The sequence below is a fragment of the Babylonia areolata genome, chromosome 15 (genome assembly GCF_041734735.1).
Source record: "Babylonia areolata isolate BAREFJ2019XMU chromosome 15, ASM4173473v1, whole genome shotgun sequence".
Lineage (NCBI taxonomy): Eukaryota > Metazoa > Mollusca > Gastropoda > Neogastropoda > Buccinidae > Babylonia > Babylonia areolata.
The window spans coordinates 16,074,334-16,094,733 of record NC_134890.1 but is presented as its reverse complement, the minus strand read 5'-3'; the positions used below and the strand labels follow the sequence as shown (position 1 = coordinate 16,094,733).

The following is a 20,400-nucleotide window of genomic DNA, read 5'->3' as shown; positions in this document are numbered from 1 at the left end:
TTTTTCGCTCATGCAAAACCCCACCACCATCCCTTGTTTGGTCAAGTTGATGAGGACGACGAAATCATTGTCCATGTCCTCTCAATTTTTTTTTTCAAGGCCTGACTAAGCGCGTTGGGTTACGCTGCTGGTCAGGCTTCTGCTTGGCAGATGTGGTGTAGCGTATATAGATTTGTCCGAACGCAGTGACGCCTCCTTGAGCTACTGAAACTGAAACTGAAACTCTCAATTTTTGTCTCTGTCGGCTTGTCTCTGTCTCTGATCTTCTTCCTCGTTCTTTCCTCCCTGTGTGCGCATCCTCTGTGTGTGTGTGTGTGTGTGTGTGTGTGTGTGTGTGTGTCTTTCATCCTGCACAGGCATAATTTAGTCGCGCATCTGTGTGTGTGTGTGTGTGTGTGTGTGTGTGTGTGTGTTTGCGCGCGCGCGCGCGCGTGCGTGTTGTGTGTGTGTGTGTGTGTGTGTATGCTTGCGAGCGCGTTGCATTAGTCTGGAAACTTGGTGTCTATTACAGAGTAAAGGAAAGAACAAGAACAAGAAGAACAAGAACAAGGAGAAGAAGACATTTATCTGGTGTTCCATACAACAAAAATATACACTTTTTTTTTGTTTTGTTTTCATAACAAACGCGAACACTCAATTTGCACGCAAATATCCGATGTATAATAAACGACAAAATATACTTATCTAAAGAAAAAAAAGGAAGAAAGGCTAAACAGAGCGAATCAATCCGAATCGGACGGAATCAAATCAAGAACATTTCTGAATAGACACAGGTAGAGGCATTAGCATAATTAAATATTCATGAATAGATGCATACACACACACACACACACACACACACACACACACACACACATATATATATATATATATATATATATATATATATATATATATGTATGTATGTATGTATGTATGTATGCATATTGTATGTATGTATCAGAAGAAGAAATTATCAAAATTCTTAAGGGAAGAAATCATATTTCAAACACGATTCCTCTCCTCTCTGTCTCTCACAACACACACACGCGTGGGCGCGCGCGCGCACACACACACACACACACACACACACACACACACACACACACACACACACACACACACCTAGATACAGACATGGAGAAACACAGAGAGACAAACACACACACTCAAATACACAGACACAGACACCTATACAGACACGCAGAGTCAGACACACACACACACACACACACACACACACACACACACACACACACACACACACAGAGAAGTAACTAAGTGGTTGGTTGATATCCACCGTTGGTCACTGTGTGATTTTTTTTTTTTTTTTTTTTTTTTTTTGTACTGTCGCTTAATCCTCAGAACTGTTTGAAAAGAAAAACAAAAACATGACACTGTTATTCATTCTTGACCATTGTTCTCCACTTCATTATTTAGACCATCGGTTCTTCTTCACTTCACTGCTTCTCTTTGTTGACCGCCGTTCTTTGTTTCAGTCTTGTTCGCTAATCAATTCATTTAAGGCAGATAGCGCTCGCTATCTATATTTGCTTGGAAGATTAAACTATTCACAATGGAACGGAAAGTAGTAAAACATTATCATTGTTACTTCTTCTGCTTCTTCTTCGAAATGATGTTCTATATCATGAACGCAACTGAGATGGAGAAAAAAATATCATTATCATCATTATCATTATTATTATTATTATTATTATTATTATTATCATTATCGTTATTATTGTTATCATTATTGGCATTACTGTTACAACGTCTTTTAAAGTTAGAATGCTTCTGAGGGCATCTTGCATCATAGGATGGTGTGAACCTAAATGAATGTAAATCGGCAATTCAGATACAAATGAATGAGTCTATTGCAACGCAAATATACAAATACATGAAAAAAATGAATACTCAAATACACGAATGACCAAATAAGTAAACACACAAACAAACAAACAAATAATGAGATATATAGATAAATAAATACATAATGAAAAAAAAAAATAATGAACGAGGATATCTGTCTTATGTATATACATAAACTCGTACTAATATTATTAAACGAAAAATTTTTAAAAAATGAGTGATAAAACTTGCAGAGGACTATTTTTTCAGCAAAATAAACGCTTTTGAAAACTAGTGTTTGGGGCAATTGTAACCAAATTCTACTAACGTAATTTAAAGGAGAAAAGTAATGGAAAACAGAAACAGGCATTAGCTTTAGTAGCCATATACCAGAAATGTTTGTGTAAAACGTTTAACGTCACAAAGAACACACAAACAGTCTAACATACATACAAAAACAACTTCACCAATGCTTTCTAGGAAATACTTTAGCCGACTATAACAATGACTGTCTTGCTGGAGATTGTACAGTGTAGGAGGAATATCGAATGGTAATTGTTGCCTGACTCCAATCTGAGTGAGAAAGATAATTATGCACAGAAAATGTACCCAAGTTGGTAATGTGCATTGTGTCCAAGCGTGTCATGAGAAGATAAAAAACAAGAAAAAATAAAACAAAAAACAAAAACAACCCCCCCCCAACACACACACACACACACACACACAAACAAAAAAAAGCCCCATTATTCCCTTAAAAACTCAAGACATATGATTGCGGCACACAATGTGGGAGAAACCAGACAAACAAACTACATTACTCTTTTTAATTATCCAAATATACCCTTGTGGTATTCAAAGTTGGAAACAGCATTACTCTTTTTAATTATCCAAATATACCCTTGCGGTATTCAAAGTTGGAAACAGCATTACTCTTTTTAATTATCCAAATATACCATTGCGGCATACAATGTTGGAAACAACATTACTCTTTTTAATTATCCAAATATACCATTGCGGCATTCAATGTTGGAAACAACATTACTCTTTCTAATTATCCAAATATACCCTTGCGGCATTCAATGTTGGAAACAACATTACTCTTTTGTAATTATCCAAATATACCCTTGCGGCATTCAATGTTGGAAACAACATTACTCTTTGTAATTATCCAAATATACCATTGCGGTATTCAAAGTTGGAAACAACATTACTCTTTTGTAATTATCCAAATATACCCTTGCGGCATACAATGTTGGAAACAACATTACTCTTTGTAATTATCCAAATATACCCTTGCGGCATTCAATGTTGGAAACATTATTGCTCTTTGTAATTATCCAAATATACCATTGCGGCATTCAATGTTGGAAACAACATTACTCTTTGTAATTATCCAAATATACCCTTGCGGCATTCAATGTTGGAAACATTATTGCTTTTTGTAATTATCCAAATATACCCTTGCGGCATTCAATGTTGGAAACATTATTGCTTTTTGTAATTATCCAAATATACCCTTGCGGCATTCAATGTTGGAAACAACATTACTCTTTTGTAATTATCCAAATATACCATTGCGGCATTCAATGTTGGAAACAACATTACTCTTTGTAATTATCCAAATATACCCTTGCGGCATTCAATGTTCGAAACATTATTGCTCTTTGTAATTATCCAAATATACCCTTGCGGCATTCAATGTTGGAAACATTATTGCTCTTTGTAATTATCCAAATATACCCTTGCGGCATTCAATGTTGGAAACAACATTACTCTTTTGTAATTATCCAAATATACCCTTGCGGCATTCAATGTTGGAAACAACATTACTCTTTTGTAATTATCCAAATATACCCTTGCGGCATTCAATGTTGGAAACAACATTACTCTTTGTAATTATCCAAATATACCCTTGCGGCATTCAATGTTGGAAACAACATTACTCTTTTGTAATTATCCAAATATACCCTTGCGGCATTCAATGTTGGAAACAACATTACTCTTTTGTAATTATCCAAATATACCCTTGCGGCATTCAATGTTGGAAACAACATTACTCTTTGTAATTATCCAAATATACCCTTGCGGCATTCAATGTTGGAAACAACATTACTCTTTGTAATTATCCAAATATACCCTTGCGGCATTCAATGTTGGAAACAACATTACTCTTTTGTAATTATCCAAATATACCCTTGCGGCATTCAATGTTGGAAACAACATTACTCTTTGTAATTATCCAAATATACCATTGCGGTATTCAAAGTTGGAAACAACATTACTCTTTTGTAATTATCCAAATATACCCTTGCGGCATACAATGCTGGAAACAACATTACTCTTTGTAATTATCCAAATATACCCTTGCGGTATTCAATGTTGGAAACAACATTACTCTTTGTAATTATCCAAATATACCATTGCGGCATTCAATGTTGGAAACATTATTGCTCTTTGTAATTATCCAAATATACCCTTGCGGTATTCAATGTTGGAAACAACATTACTTTTTGTAATTATCCAAATATACCCTTGCGGCATTCAATGTTGGGAACAACATTACTCTTTGTAATTATCCTGATATACCCTTGCGGTATTCAATGTTGGAAACAACATTACTCTTTGTAATTATCCAAATATACCCTTGCGGCATTCAATGTTGGAAACAACATTACTCTTTGTAATTATCCAAATATACCCTTGCGGTATTCAATGTTGGAAACAACATTACTCTTTGTAATTATCCAAATATACCCTTGCGGCATTCAAAGTTGGAAACAACATTACTCTCTGTAATTATCCACATCTACCCTTGCGGCATACAATGTTGGAAACAAGATTACTTTTTTGTAATTATCCAAATATACCATTGCGGCATTCAATGTTCTGAAAAAAAAAAAACAGAAAAAAAAACAGGGGGCAACAATGATAGAAAATAAAAATGAAAAAATAGATTTTTTTTTTAATTTAAAAAAAACCCAACAACACAATTTCAAAAGTCATACCAACAACATGATCTAATTACCCTAACAATGCCGGCGATAAAAGGTTTTCACATTTTGTTATGATGAATACAGTATTTGGTTGGGTTTTTCTGTTGTTGTTGTTGCTGTTTGTTTGTTTGTTTTTGTTTTTATTTGTTTTTTAATTTTGCATTTCTTTTTATCACAACAGATTTCTCTGTGTGAAATTCGGGCTGCTCTCCTTAGGGAGAGCGTGTCGCTACACTACAGCACCACCCTTTTTCCCCTGCGTGCAGTTTTATTTGTTTTCCCTATCGAAGTGGATTTTTCTACAGAATTTTGCCAGGAACAACCCTTTCGTTGCCGTGGGGTCTTTTACGTGCGCTAAGTGCATGCTGCACACGGGACATCGGTTTGTCGTCTCATTCGAATAACTAGCGTCCAGACCACCACCACTCAAGGTCTAGTAGAGGGGGAGAAAATATCGGCGGCTGAGCCGTGATTCGAACCAGCGCGCTCAAGATTCTCCAGCTTCCTAAGCGGACGCGTTACCTCTAGGCCATCACTCCAGTATGAGGTAGACTAAAAGAATCCTGGTAAAAGTCGACTTACATTGGATAGAAGAAGCGACGTGTCGGACCACAGGCTTTTCGTCAGGCAAATGAAAAAAAAAAAAAAAAAAAAAAAAAAAAAAGAGAGAGAGAAGAATATATGAAAAAAAAAGGAAAGAATATATTTCATGTGATGATAGTGCGTTGTGTGTGCTATATCACATAGGCCTGACATGATATAACATAAAGAGAACATTGCGTGACAGAACATACAGCATGCAATTACATCACGTCGCATCATTTATTCATATTCTATTCTATTAGAACAACAACAACACACACACAAAAAAAGAAATAAACATTCAAGAGTATAGCGTCATTTTGATTTCACCTGTCGCCTGACAACAGTGAAATTTACCAAATAATCCTGAAGTATAACTCATCTTTCACAACTTAGAATATACTTTCCACATCGTCACAGTCACTTCAAACTCAGTGGTTAATTATAGATTAAATAATTATAGACTGTAGAAATCTGCCCTACGGTTTAATGATCATTTATTGCGGTAAAAAAAAAAAAAATCTCTATATAAAATTGTAAACTTTTAAGTGCAAATTCAAATACATTATTCAGATATTGAAAATGAATATATACAAATGTTAAAACAAACTAAAATATTAAAATCATATAACGAAACTAAATATATATATAAATATATATGTATATAAAATAATAACAAATCCAAATACTTTGTTTATGGATCTATAACGAAAATACATATAAAAACGTAAACAGAAAAAGAAAAAACAGTGAAATATTCTTTTCAGTGCTCAGATGACGAAAATTAAATAGGTTTATTATCAGTTTATAGTTGCACATGTTCTGACTTTTGAATCTCTCTCTCTCTCTCTCTCTCTCTCTCTCTCTCTCTGTATATATATCATATCTATCTTTCTTTATTTCTATCTATCTACGCGCGCGTGTGTGTAGATAGACTTTCGTGGAGACAGAAATGTTACGGAAAACACACACACACACACACACACACACACACACACACACACACACACGCACGCACGCACATACCTCTTTGCCATGGAATGAATATCCTCTCTTTTACAGCCAACACGATACAAAAGAACGGGTGATAATGGAGCCTGCAGTGTGTGTGTGTGTGTGTGTGTGTGTGTGTGTGTGTGTGTGTGTGTGTGTGTGTGTGTGTGGAATCGAGTAGTCTAACAGTTAGTTACACGGCTTTAGTTTCTGTGCTCAGAAAGGAGGGGTAGACGTGTGTGTGTGTGTGTGTGTGTGTGTGTGTGTGTGTGTGCGTGCGTGTGTGTGTGTGTGTGTGTGTGTGTGTGTGTGTGTTTGTGCTCATAGACACAACCCTATCTCTCTCCTTCTCTCTCTCACATTGATATCCACACAGAAATACACACATTCGCGCAAACACAGACACACTTGCACTCACTCACACACACACACACACACACACACACACACACACACACACACACAAGCGTAACACGTGCGCGTGCACACACACACACACACTTGGGCATATACAGGCAATCTCTCTCTCTCTCTCTCTCTCTCTCTCTCTCTCACACACACACACACACATCTACATACAACACACACACACACACACACACACACACACACACACACACACACACATATATATATATATATAATATATATATATATATATATATATGCACATAGTTATTGGCACTGTCTGTCTCCCACCTCCACCCACCCCACACAAACACACTCTGAGAGAGAGAGAGAGAGAGAGAGAGAGAGAGAGAGAGAGAGAGAGAGAATTGGAATTTTGGAATTTGGAATGGTTTATTCACAATCAGGCCACAGCCCCTAGTGAAGGGGGTATCAGTTTCAGTTTCAGTAGCTCAAGGAGGCGTCACTGCGTTCGGACAAATCCATATACGCTACACCACATCTCCCAACGCGCTTAGTCAGGCCTTGAGAAAAAAGAAAAGAGAAGAAAGGCAAGAAGGGAGTATACGTAAACATAATACAACTCAGCGAAAACACATAAACAAATAAGCATTAATATAGACAATAAACCGTGCATTGTATCCGTGTAAATATAGAGACAACAAAAAATACATTATAACGAGAGAGAGAGAGAGAGAGAGAGAGAGAGAGAGAGAGAAGGCTGAGGGAGATACAGACAGACAGAGAGACAGACAAAGACAGAAACCGACCAAAACCTAAACATACAGACAGGCGGACAGACAACATACACATCAAAATTATAAAATAGTAAAAGAGTGGTAACTCTCTTCCATAAACAAGGTACACAACGTCTTGTCAGTGCTGCTTACGCTACCGATTCAGCTAGCACACAGGTAAATAAAAGGTACATTGGAACAAACCCAGACACTTCCTCAATAAAAAAAGTAAAAAAAGAAAAAAAAAAAAGAAAAAGAAAACGAAAACAAAAGGAAGCGCCGGGCTTGCTCTTATACCGATCATTTGTCATGTGCACACAGCAGCAAAGACAGAAGAAATGTGCAAACACAAATTAGCTTTTATTCCAGACTGGCATAGCCTCTTTAATCATTTAATCTCCTGGCCTCACTGTTTATCAACATCAAAATTATAGTTATACTCTCCAAAGTGATACAACAGAAACACTCTCTCTCTCCAGCTCACAACACACTCCACACTCACCCTGAAAATTGAAAAAAAAGAAAAAAAAAGGGTCCATTATCAGAGGCCCTGTTATAATATCAAATCGAAAATACCGCATTCCAAAATTGCGTTCAAATACCAATGTTTACACACACACACACACACACACACACACACACACACACACACACACACACGCACACACACACACACACACACACACACACACACACACACACGCACACATACACACTGCAGATGATTTATTGTATGCATACAATATATATATATATATATATATATATTCTTTATATTAAATAATCTTTTTAATATATGAAAATACAAAAGTCTCAATGGGCTGACGATCAGGTGATAAGAGAACAGGTATGTTTTATGACAACGATTATTGTATCCATCTCAGGACGACAGCTGGGGGGAGACAGGGGGATGGGGGGGGGGGATATTCGGTGTACATATATTATTAATTCTGATGTACAATTTGCAGTTGGTCCGTGTCACACTCCTGTACTGGTTTTGGGATATAATATGTGTATATGTATGTATGTATGTATGTATTTAAATACACTAAGAGTAGGGAGAGGGAGAGAGAGAGAGTATATGTATGTATGTATGTATGTATGTATTTAAATACACCAAGGGTAGGGAGAGGGAGAGGGAGGGAGGGAGGGAGAGAGAGAGAGAGAGCGACAGAAACAGAAAAGGCGACAGAGACAGATAATGAAAAAATAAAAGACTGTCACATGGACTGATGCATAGACAGATATGACTGCAATACAGGGATCAAGAAGTTCCTGTTTGAACAAAAAATGATAATAATGACTCCTCTTGTTGTTGTGTCAGAATAAGAGGTCAAAGTGCCAAGTTTAGAGAATACAAAAAATATAAATATAACAGTAAATGCAGTTTGCATGTAATTAGGCTTCTTTTTTTTGTGCCCATCCCAGAGGTGCAATATTGTTTTAAACAAGATGACTGGAAAGAACTGAATTTTTCCTATTTTTATGCCAAATTTGGTGTCAACTGACAAAGTATTTGCAGAGAAAATGTCAATGTTAAAGTTCACCACGGACACACACACACACACACACACACACACACACACACACACAGACAACCGAACACCGGGTTGAAACATAGACTCACTTTGTTTACACAAGTGAGTCAAAAAGTTAGGGACTTCTCGGAAACCTACACACAGTTTTCTTCAGTTTTCTTCTTACAGGGCCTGGGGGGAATTTTGCTGATTTCTATGTAAACAGCCAGAAAGTGTTTTTTCTTTCACATACTACTACTATTCTGTTAACTCTCTCCATACGAACGGCGAAAGAGACGACGTTAACAGGGTTTCACTCCAATTACCATTATCAAAATATTGCAAGAAGAAGGCTCTTATACTGAAGAGTTGAATGTTGACAAAGAATACCACAATTCTGACGACGGAAGTTAAAGGTTGGGTCATTGAGACACCCACTGGACATCCGAGGGATTTGTGTAGAGCAGAAGAGAGGACTGGCCGTACTGAGTGAGTTAAAAAAACAACAACAAAAAACCCAACAAAATCAAAAACAAAAAAAACAAAAAACAAAAAAACGGCAGCAGCAGCAACAACAGCAACCCAAAACAACTATCTTTTTATAAAACAACTGGATAACTAAATGATACTGGGTGTGTGTGGGGGGGGGTGGGGGGGTGGGAGGGGGGTGAAACGTTGTTTTTTTCTTTTCTTTTTTTTTTTTTTTTTTTTTTCAAATACAGTTTTCCTTTAAACTGTTCTTGGTGAACATGTGCCTGAAACAGCCGCAAAAAAAAAAAAAAAAAAAAAAAAAAAAAAAAAAAAAATCTACTATGACTCAGGAAAAACAACGCGGAAAGGTGCTACTACTTTGTAGACACCGTCTTTGGTGTGGAAGCGCTGAGTGAAAAAAAAAAAAAAAAAAAGAAAAGAAAAAAAAGCAGAAAAAAAAACCCGTTTCACAGTGTTAGATCAAATGCACCCTGCATGCTTTAAACAAAAGAAATCATCTCTCGATTTTTATTTTTCATTTTTTTTTTATTTTTTACGTAATTATTTTCTGAAAACATAGTAGAAACTGATTATATAAATGAAAAAAACACAAGACACAGATACATAACAACAACAATAACTACGACAAAATCCGAGTCATTAAGTTGAACCCTCCCCTCCACCCCCTGCCTTCACCCCACACCAACCCCCGCCCCCCACCTCCACCCCCACCCATCATTCCGTCTTAAATACAAATATAACAAAAAAAAAGTACAACTGTTTTATTTGGAAAAACACAAACAAACAAACAAACAAAAAAAAGACACTTTTTGACAAGTTCAAGAATAAATTGTTAGAAAGCAACTTTTTTTTTTCTTCACTTTCCTTTTTCAACATTTCTTTTTATATAGAAATTACTTTTTTTAGATGTTTGTTTGTGGTTGTTGAGTGTGCATTTGTAGGTGAGCACGCGCACATGCGTGCGTAAACATGTGTATGTGAACTCCCTGTGTGTGTGTGTGTGTGTGTGTGTTTGTGCGTATGTGCGTGTGCGTGCGCACACACACTTGTATGTGTGCGTTTCATTCAAGTGAAACCAAAAAAAAAAAATAATAATAATAATACCAAAAAACAACAACAGAGTAAGCAAGAACTTCCAAGGCAAACACCCTAACACACGCATGAGATATTTCAGAAGAAGTGCAAGTCATTTAATTTTCGTTTTCGATTTTGAAAACCCACTCAGCAAGTCTCGAGGAGGCAGCCTCCCAAAGTAATCCCCTCCCCTTCCCTCTCTCTCCTCCTCCTCACCCCCTCCCCTTCCCAACACACACACACACACACACACACACACACACACACACACACACACACACACAAATTCACAAACTGAAACGCAACACACAAATTGAAAACACATGAGCCGACGCGACAGAGGCCGTAAAGTATGTCATTGTTTATGTTACCCACTCTCAGTGGGAACGCTATTCTCTCTCTCTCTCTCTCTCTCTCTCTCTCTCTCTGCCTTTTCCTCCCTCCCTCCCCCTTCCTAGCACCCCCCACCCCCACCCTCACCACCCTCCCTTGCCTCTCTCTCCCCCTTCCCCCCACCCCCCGCCCCCCATCTCCCCCTCCCCATTCCAGTCTATTTTGTCTTCCGTATAAATACCGCAACAGAGCACGCATGATATTCTTCGCATTTTTCTTTCTGACAATACTGTTGCGATTCCTATAGACAGAGACACGATTCTGCTAATGGATTTATATACTACTACCATGACTCTTGGAAGAACAGGGCATAAAGAAGCTGTTACTATATCGTAGACGCGGTCTTTGGTGGAAGCACTGAACGTGGGGAGTTTGGGGGGGGGGGGGGGGGGGGGGGGGCGGAAGAAGAGGGGAAAAACAAAAAGAAAAAAAAAAAGTTCCACAACATGTGTGACTGACAGATTTGTGTCAAAGTAACGCGCGCGCGCGCGCGCGCGCGCGTGTGTGTGTGTGTGTGTGTGTGTGTGTGTGTGTGTGAGTGTGTGCGCGCGCTGTGTTTCGCTTCATTTCCGAGACAACGTGACGTGACGACCAGGACGAATAAAAAATAAAAGTGAGAAAGAAATCAACGGGGAGGATTCCAGATTCCTGATATCTTATTCATGTATAGGCCTATGTCCCTTATGGAGGGATATGTGGACATTATTCGTTTATATATATATATATATATATATATATATATATATATATATATATATGTGTGTGTGTGTGTGTGTGTGTGTGTGTGTGTGTGTGTGTGTGTGTGTGTGTACATATACACTTCGACAGGAAAAAAACAAATAAAACAGCACGCAGGAAAAAATACAAAAAAATGGGTGGCACTGTAGTCAGTGTAGCGACGCGCTCTCCCTGAGGAAAGCAGTCCAAATTTCACACAGAGAAATCTGTTGTGATAAAAAGAGAAATATATATATATATATATATATATATATGTATATGTGTGTGTGTGTGTGTGTGTGTGTGTGTGTGTGTGTGTGTATCACATTGCAAGGCATGTTAACGTCCAACTATTCAATCAAACAAACAAACATATAAGTTAAAAAAAAACAGTGCTACGGGTTCAGTGTGACTAGTCAACAGAAGGAGAAAGGATGAGAGCGTAATTAAAAAAAAAGAAAAGAAAAAAAAAGAGTTTTAGAATGGAAGGGAGAATACATGTACATGTTTTTTTTTTCTTTTTTCTTTAAAGACAAGGAAGTGCTATCCCTAAGAAAGAATCAAATGAAGAAGGGGGATAGGGGTGGGGGTGGGGGGGGTGGCGCTGAGATCTCTCAAGTTGCCTTGCAGTAAATATGTGAAGTCAACTTTTTTTTTCTTTTTTTTTTTAAAGTTTGCAGTCTCCTGTTGAACACACACACACACACACACACACACACACACACACACACACACACATCAGAAACTGAACATAAACAGTGACTGCAATTCAAGGGAACATAACTCAATAATTGATAAATAAGATACTGACTTTTTTTTTTTTTAAACCTAAATTGGGGCAACTTTCAAGTCACCAAAAGAAAATGAGCGATTTATTTTATTTCATCTTATTATTATTATTTTTTTTTTTCTTTTTTTTTTTGGGGTGGTGGTGGTGGGGGGATAACCCTGAAGTTACTTGGAAATCTGTTTTGATTCCAAATGACTGTCAGACAGTGACTGTTATCCTCACAGTTTTGAATTCTGAAATGGCCAAAGGATGATTGTGCAACCCCAAAACAGACATGAAAATTCCTCGAGTGACAATCCATAATTATATAAGACTGGGCCCATGCTGTCCTACACAGCGCAATCTTTCAGTGACTATCATAATTATGGGAGGCTTCAGCACATGTCCCGTTTCATAGTATGTGATTCTCGAAGTGATTGTTTTTTTTCAGAGTTAACGTTGAAATATATATATATATATATATATATATATATATATATATATATATATATATATATATATATATATATCATGTATACATTTTGTTGTTGTTTTTGCCTTTTGCATTCATCACAAGTCGTTCTTCTTGATAAACTAAACCACATCCCTCTTTACAAAAAATAAATAAATAAATAAATAAATAAATAAATAAATAAAAAATCATTTGTGTTTTTTTTTTTTTTTTTTTTTCTTTCAATGTAGATTTTATTTCAAATATTGTTCTTAGATCCTACACTCCTTCAATGATGTTTCCACTAAACTCAGCCATCCGTTTCTACTATCTCTATTTATCTGTTTATTTATTTATTCATTCATTTATTTGTTAGTTTGTTTATTTATTTATCTACTTGTTTGTTTATTTATTTATGTGTTCATCAATTTATTGGTATAAACAGTATTTTATTTGGAACATGTTACAATACAACACAGTCACAGATGGACAGAACAAGAAGAAGACATATAGTCCTATCCTAATGAATGTACATAATGAATATGCGACGGATGTCATCATAGCTAGAAGTTTAAAAGTGATCATACATGGATTTCTACAAAACCAAGCTAAGATGTACATACAGTGAAATAAAATAAAGAATTGTTCATTTATTGTTTTTATTTCAAATGATAAACATTCAAATGTGAAAAGAAAAAAGAAAAAAAAACAAAAAAAAAACCCAACAAAATGTCTACAATCTACAGTACGTGTGTTGCGAAACAGGTTGTCCTCCTTCTGTTTAATTAAAGGGCAAAGTATATGACCAGACTTCACAGAAGCTGAAAATACAACTGTACAATTGTACAATTGTATGACAGGTTGACAAGCGTGTTCATTTTGCAACCCTTCAAGTGTTTAAATCTTCATTCAACAAACAAAGTGTTCGCGTTTATTTTCAATTTTCATTCATATATCAGTTTATTAATTTATCTATTTATCTTTAGTTACGGACAATCAAATCGGTGACTGTATAAATAATTCTTCAGTGTAAAAACTCATCTGACAACATGGTGATTGGTTTAAAACAAAAAGTACGAAATCTTCAACTGACGCATTGCTGACCGTTTTGTTTTTTTTTTTGTTTGTTTTTTTCAAAGTGTGAAATCCGCAACTGACAAAAGTGGTGACAGTTTCTGGGGTTTTTTTTTCTTGTTGTTGTTGTTGTTGTTTTACATTGTAAAATCGTCAACTGACAATCAGTGTGGTGACAATGAATCTTTTCATAATGTGAAATCCTCAACTAATAATCAAAGCGGTGGCAATGACTTTTCTTATTGCGTGAAATCATCAAATGACAATCAAAGCGATGACAGTGAATATTTCTTATCATGTGAAATCTTCAATTGACAAGCAAAGTGGTGACAATGAATCTTTTTTTATAGCGTGAAATCATCAAGTGACAATCAAAGTGGTGACAGTGAATATTTTGTTTTATAATGTGAAATCTTCTAGTGACAATCAAAGTGGTGACAGTGAATATTTTTATAGCGTGAAATCCTCAAATGACAATCCAAGTGGTGACAGTGAATTTTTTTTTTTTTAATATGTGAATTCCTCAATTGACAATCAAAGAGGTGACAGTGATTTTTTTTTTATGTGAAATCCTAAATTGTTAATCAGGGTGGTGGACAATGATTTTGTTTTTTCATTTATCAAAACAAATTATGTTTTTCAAGAAAGAAATTATCAACTGAGAATTCAAGTGGTGACAATGAAGTTCTAAATGCTCTTATAACATAGCGGTGGCTGTTAAACTCTGATCATTGAAATATCCCGTCATAATCAAAGTGATGACAGTGAAATCACAAAATGTACATTCTTTAAATGACAATGAAAGTTGTGACAGTGAAATCCTATGACCCGATCCGTGCCTTCAAGTGACAGTCAAAGGGGTGACAGTGATTAAAGTATGTAATTTTCAAATGACAAAGTGTGTAATCTCTATACGTGACTAAGTGTGCTACCTTCAAATGATAAATGTGTCATCTTCAAATGACAAAGTGTGTAATCTCTATATGTGACGAAGTGTGTTATCTTCACGTGACAAATATTTCATCTTCAAATAACAAATGTATGCAATATCCAAATGACTAGGTGTGTATTCTTCAAATGACAACTGTGTCGTAATCAAGTGACAACCTATGTCATCCTTAAATGACAAATGAATGTCATCTTCAAATGACAAAGTGTGTAATCTTAAAAGGATAAGCGTGTCATATTTAAATGACAAAGTGTGTAATCTTCAAAGGATAAGTGTGTCATATTTAAATGACAAAGTGTATAATCTTCAAACGATAAGTGTGTGTCATCTTCAAACGACAAACAAGTGTAATCTTTTATATAAAAAAAAAAATCGACAAAGTTTATAATCTTAAATTGACAATACGCTTACTCTTCAAACGACAAAAGTGCGTGTCACCTTCAAAATAATGACAAAGGCACATTCCGCAAATGACAACGTGTGTTATGTTCATGTGACAAATATGCAGTCCCCTAATTTCACAGTGTGCAAACTGCATGGAGCGAAAGAGGCCAACGGTGCACTGTGACCATGAGGTGTACAGTCCTAAAGGAGAACGTCCAATGCTCAGCAGAGTCAGAAGCATCACAGAGTCACCAGGACTACCTTATGAATGACTAACATTCAAAGTACAAAGTTTTTGTTTTCCAAATCACAACAGCTACAAAATAATTACGACTGTAACAAGTCAAAGTACGAAAAAAAAAAAAGAAGTCAGTTTGAAGAATTAGCTGTGACTGAACCAACAAATTTTATGGCCGGTAATTGGTTTTGGGTTGATGCCACATTGATAGGCCAGCTACAGATAATGATGATGATAATAATAATACTGATGATGATGATAATAATAATACCAATACTAATAGTAATAGTAATAATAATAATAATAATAATAATAATAATATAAACAACAACGCGCGCCAGATTTCAGTGTCGGCCGGCGTCGACGACTGAAGAGCATAATGATTAGCAATGCAGTGTGAATAATTATGATCATACAACTACTACTACTAATAATAATAATGGGGTCTATTATTGCCACGCCTGCTCACGGCAAACCGATGCTTTCTACTGAACTGCAGTAAGCCTGGTGCATCTTCAGTGATGACTGAAGCAGACACATCGAGACAGGTGAGAGAGAGAGAGAGAGAGAGAGAGAGAGAGAGAGAGAGATGGGAGCTGATGCTGATGATGAGAGACAACACCACAAACCATTCGAACAGAATAGCTGTCAGCATAAACTAACCACGAAACCTAGCATCCAACGCCACCACCCATCCGCCCTCATCATCATACTAGGTACATACCCCACAGACAAAAAAAACGGAACACACACACACACACACACACACACACACACACACACACTCCAGCAGTATTTTAAAAACCATTACGACACACCACAGAACTCCGCAGCAACGCTGTCGACAGAACATTAACATTAACTGAGTAGAACGCCACTATAGTTGTCGGCGCTGTGACTGTTATTATTAATCCCTGTCGCAGGCTGAACATCATAATAATATAAAACCACAATCGCAAACTAAACGAGCTGTCAACGCGAGCTTAACCGTACACACACACACACACACACACACACACACACACACACACACACACACACACACACACACACACACACACATGCACACAAAACACGAATGGATAAAAATAGGAAAGAAAAGAAAATAGAATCCTTGGGACAGACAGTAAGAAAAGATCAAACCTGTCTGTCTCTGTCTCTGAATATCACACACACACACACACACACACACACACACACACTGTCTCCCCTCCCCTCGACTAATTTTTACCTTGTTCGTAGCGGTAACGGCAACGATTTGCCCCGTGAAAAAAAAAAAAAAATTTAGTAGTAGTCCACCACCACGAACACAATGAAGAAGGTTGTTGAGGACTAACTGCAATGCACAGCCAAGAAGTTCCGACAGCCTGGTAGGTAGGTAGATAGATGCAAGGCACGTCTCAGTATTTCTCGAATCTCATTTCAGTGCGCGCACACTCACCACACTGACACCACACCATACCACCACCACCACCACAGACACACACACACACACGAGCTCAGTAGTGTGTTGTTGTATGATGTGTGTGAATGTGAACGGTTAAAGGAAAGGAGGTGGTAGCCGTGCAGTGCAGTATAAAGTCCGTCTCATCACCTGCACACTGACACACGCACACACACACACACAAGCCTCACACAGCGCTATCAAGACTGGCCCAAAGCTGGCGCGACGACTTGCCGGTGGGAGGTAGCGGGAACAGCGCGAGCCAAACAGGAGGGGGGTCTTGGAGGACGGAGGGAGAAGGAAGCAGTAGTGAGGAAGGTGGGGGGCGGGGGGTGGGGGGGGGCAAAAAGGGGTGGGTGGGAGGAGGAGGAGAAGCAAGGGAAGGAGAAGACGGGCGGACGTGTATCATTGATTGTGGTAGTTAGGCTGTGATGGTTTCAGTTGTCCCGTGTGTGTGTGTGTGTGTGTGTGTGTGTGTGTGTGTGTGAGAGAGAGAAACAGACACTGAAACGGACAGACAAACAGATACAGGCAGACAGAGGGGATAGAGGAGGGGATTGGGGTGCTGACAACCGGATAATGGGTCTTCAGTCTCCGAAACTACATATTCATACCAAACGAACTAACATGCACTGACACGCGCACAAACGCATTGACGTATGTACGAACTAGCAACCCCCCCAAAAAAACACCTTCAGTTGGGAGCCCGCCGTAAAGTTTGCTGTGTGCGAGAGAGAGAGAGAGAGAGAGAGAGAGAGAGAGAGAGAGGGGGACGGAGAGAGAGAGGGAGAGAGAGAGAGAGAGAGAGAGAGAGAGAGAGAGAGAGAGAGACGGGGAGAAGTTAGCGGTTGAGAGTCAGAAAAGAGCATGAGACACACTCACACACAAAAGAGAACTTTGGAAAATGAAGAAAGGAGAGGCAAAAGAAAGAAAGAGAAGCGACGAGAAAAGACGGGAAGAACAGTCCGCCTCGCCGCCAGTTGTTCAATATTACCAACCTTTTTTTTTTCTTTTTTTTTTTTTTTTTTTTTTTTTGCGCTGCGTGCGTCCAATCATCGCATATTTTGCGCTCGTCTTCTGGCTGAACCCCCCCCCCGTCCTGACAGACCCCACCTCTTTAAAACCCACTCAGTCTCTTTCACTCTGCGAGAGGTAGGGCCCTCTGCCCCAGTTAAAGCCACATGACTGCGACGTATGCGTAAACTCCACAGGCTTCTCTTTCAAGGCCCCGCAGTCAAACAGTGGGTGGCGCCAACCAACCACAGAGAGCGCGCGCGCTATGGACGACAGACCGAAGCTCCGCGGAAACCGAGAGGGTGGGAGGTTGTGGGGGGTGGGCTGCTCGTCTCTGATTGGCTGCTTCCTTTCGTGCAGGTTCTGTGAAGTCCCCGCTCCCTTTTATGCAAATGAGGCCGGACCTACCGCAGCAGAAGACGTAAGTGGAATGGCCGTAAAAGCTGACGTGTGTAGAGATGGTATCTAATGATCAATTATCTCTAGGAAGCTCTTTCCAGCCCGGCACTACTGGCGACCCAGACATAGACCTGGAACCTAGATTAAAAAAAAAAAAAAAAAAAAAAAAAAAAAGGTGGGTGGGGGAGAGGGTGGGCGGAGGGGAGAGAAAAAAAAAAGGTGACTGTTTTTAGTAGTGGTAGATGTAACAGGACATCGACTGCACGGTTGGTTAGAGGGATGTGTAGAGATTTTGAATCCACGAAGCAAAATAAATAAATATATAATTGATAAACAAAGTGACAAGTAAATAAACAATTAATTGAAGGAATAGATATAAAGACAGACACATGAATGAATAAGTACATGACTAAGTAAATAAACAGCCGAATAATTAATACAATGATCACACGAACAAAATGAGTGAAAGAATAGCCGATTTAAAATAGGCACGTAAGTTGCTTTTTCATTGATGAAATAAAATATGATCAATTTTCTAATGAATACAATTATCTTTTTTTCACATAACTACACAAAATTAAAAGGCGCGCGCGCGCACGCAGACACACACACACACACACACACACACACATGAAAATGACCATAAATAGATAAATAAAATTAGTACATAGATAGAAACATGAATGAATAAGTAGATAGATAAATAAGTAGATAGATAAACGGATGAATGAATGAATAAACGAATGAATGGGTAAATGTATAAATAATTGAATGAATAAATAAATAAATGTATACACAAATAAGTAAATAGTGAATGTTTGAACAGATGAATAAGTAAATAAATGAATAAATAAACAAATACATGAATAGATACATACGAATGATGTTGACGACTTAAAAGTTACTCAAGAACTCAGAAGATGAGCGTACTGGAAAATGTAAGTAAAATGTAAGTGGAAGTGAATCAAAGATGAGACTGAGAGAAATCAGTGCGCCACTTATACAAAATACAAAGAGAGAGAGAGGAGGGGAGAGAAAGAGAGAGACAGAGACAGAGATACAGAGAGAGAACTCAGAACCCATTTAATGTCAATAACAGCCCTAATGACATGGCGATACAATCACAACAACAACAATAAAATCGTTATAAAAAAAAAAGATTAAATGAATATTCAAAACATACAAGTTGTATGTTTTGAATATTCGTTTCATCTTTTTTTTCCCATCATGTTCTTATCAATTGATAAGAAAACTACATACTTCGACCATCCAATTTACATTAATTTGTGATGAGAAGAAATCTCAATATATCTGTAATAGAAGACAAACAGTTTTTTTCATACATAGCAGTTTACACAAAGTCAATTTCGTTAGGAACAACAGTGAGTGATGTTTTTCATTTTTCTTCGAAGGTTGTATGTTTCGGCAATATATTTTGCAGGAGACTGAAATGAATTTTCATGATGTACGTTCAGTACACTAAACAGATCTTCATTCTTTGCAGAATATGTTTTAAAGACAGTACATTTTTCACAAATATCAGCAGACGCTTTGCAATGAAACACGAAATATAACTCATCCTCCTTTATAAAACCGCACATCGGACAAGAGGAGATTATGTATGGGTCAGTTTGAAACAAATATTTATGAGCATAATGATCCGAAAGATCTCAACCTAAACCTGGCTAAACTTGTTCCATGCCACTTGTTGGTTACAATTGTGATATATTTTTCTGTTCCAAAAATACTTTTAAAAACATAGAACCAACCGTCTTTTTCATTTGTTTCAGTTTCATAATGCCATTCTTGCTTATATGAAGCTATAAATCAATCGTTGAATTCAGAAATAATTCTTTTTTTCGCATTCAACTTCCTGACACATCCACACGATTCTAAATACAGGTACTGTTAAGGTTTTCTTTAGCAAGAGAGAGAGAGAGAGCGA

General features: G+C 37.5%; 1 long non-coding RNA gene across 1 annotated transcript in view; it reads right to left on the bottom strand.

Moving 5' to 3' along the window:
- Positions 1–17,028, bottom strand: part of LOC143290192 (uncharacterized) — a 57,626-nt gene extending 40,598 nt beyond the window's left edge. Inside the window, exon 1 of the long non-coding RNA XR_013056349.1 lies at positions 16,830–17,028. This is a non-coding gene — a long non-coding RNA (uncharacterized LOC143290192). The remainder of the gene's footprint in view (positions 1–16,829) is intronic.
- Between the last annotated feature and the right edge of the window lie 3,372 nt (positions 17,029–20,400).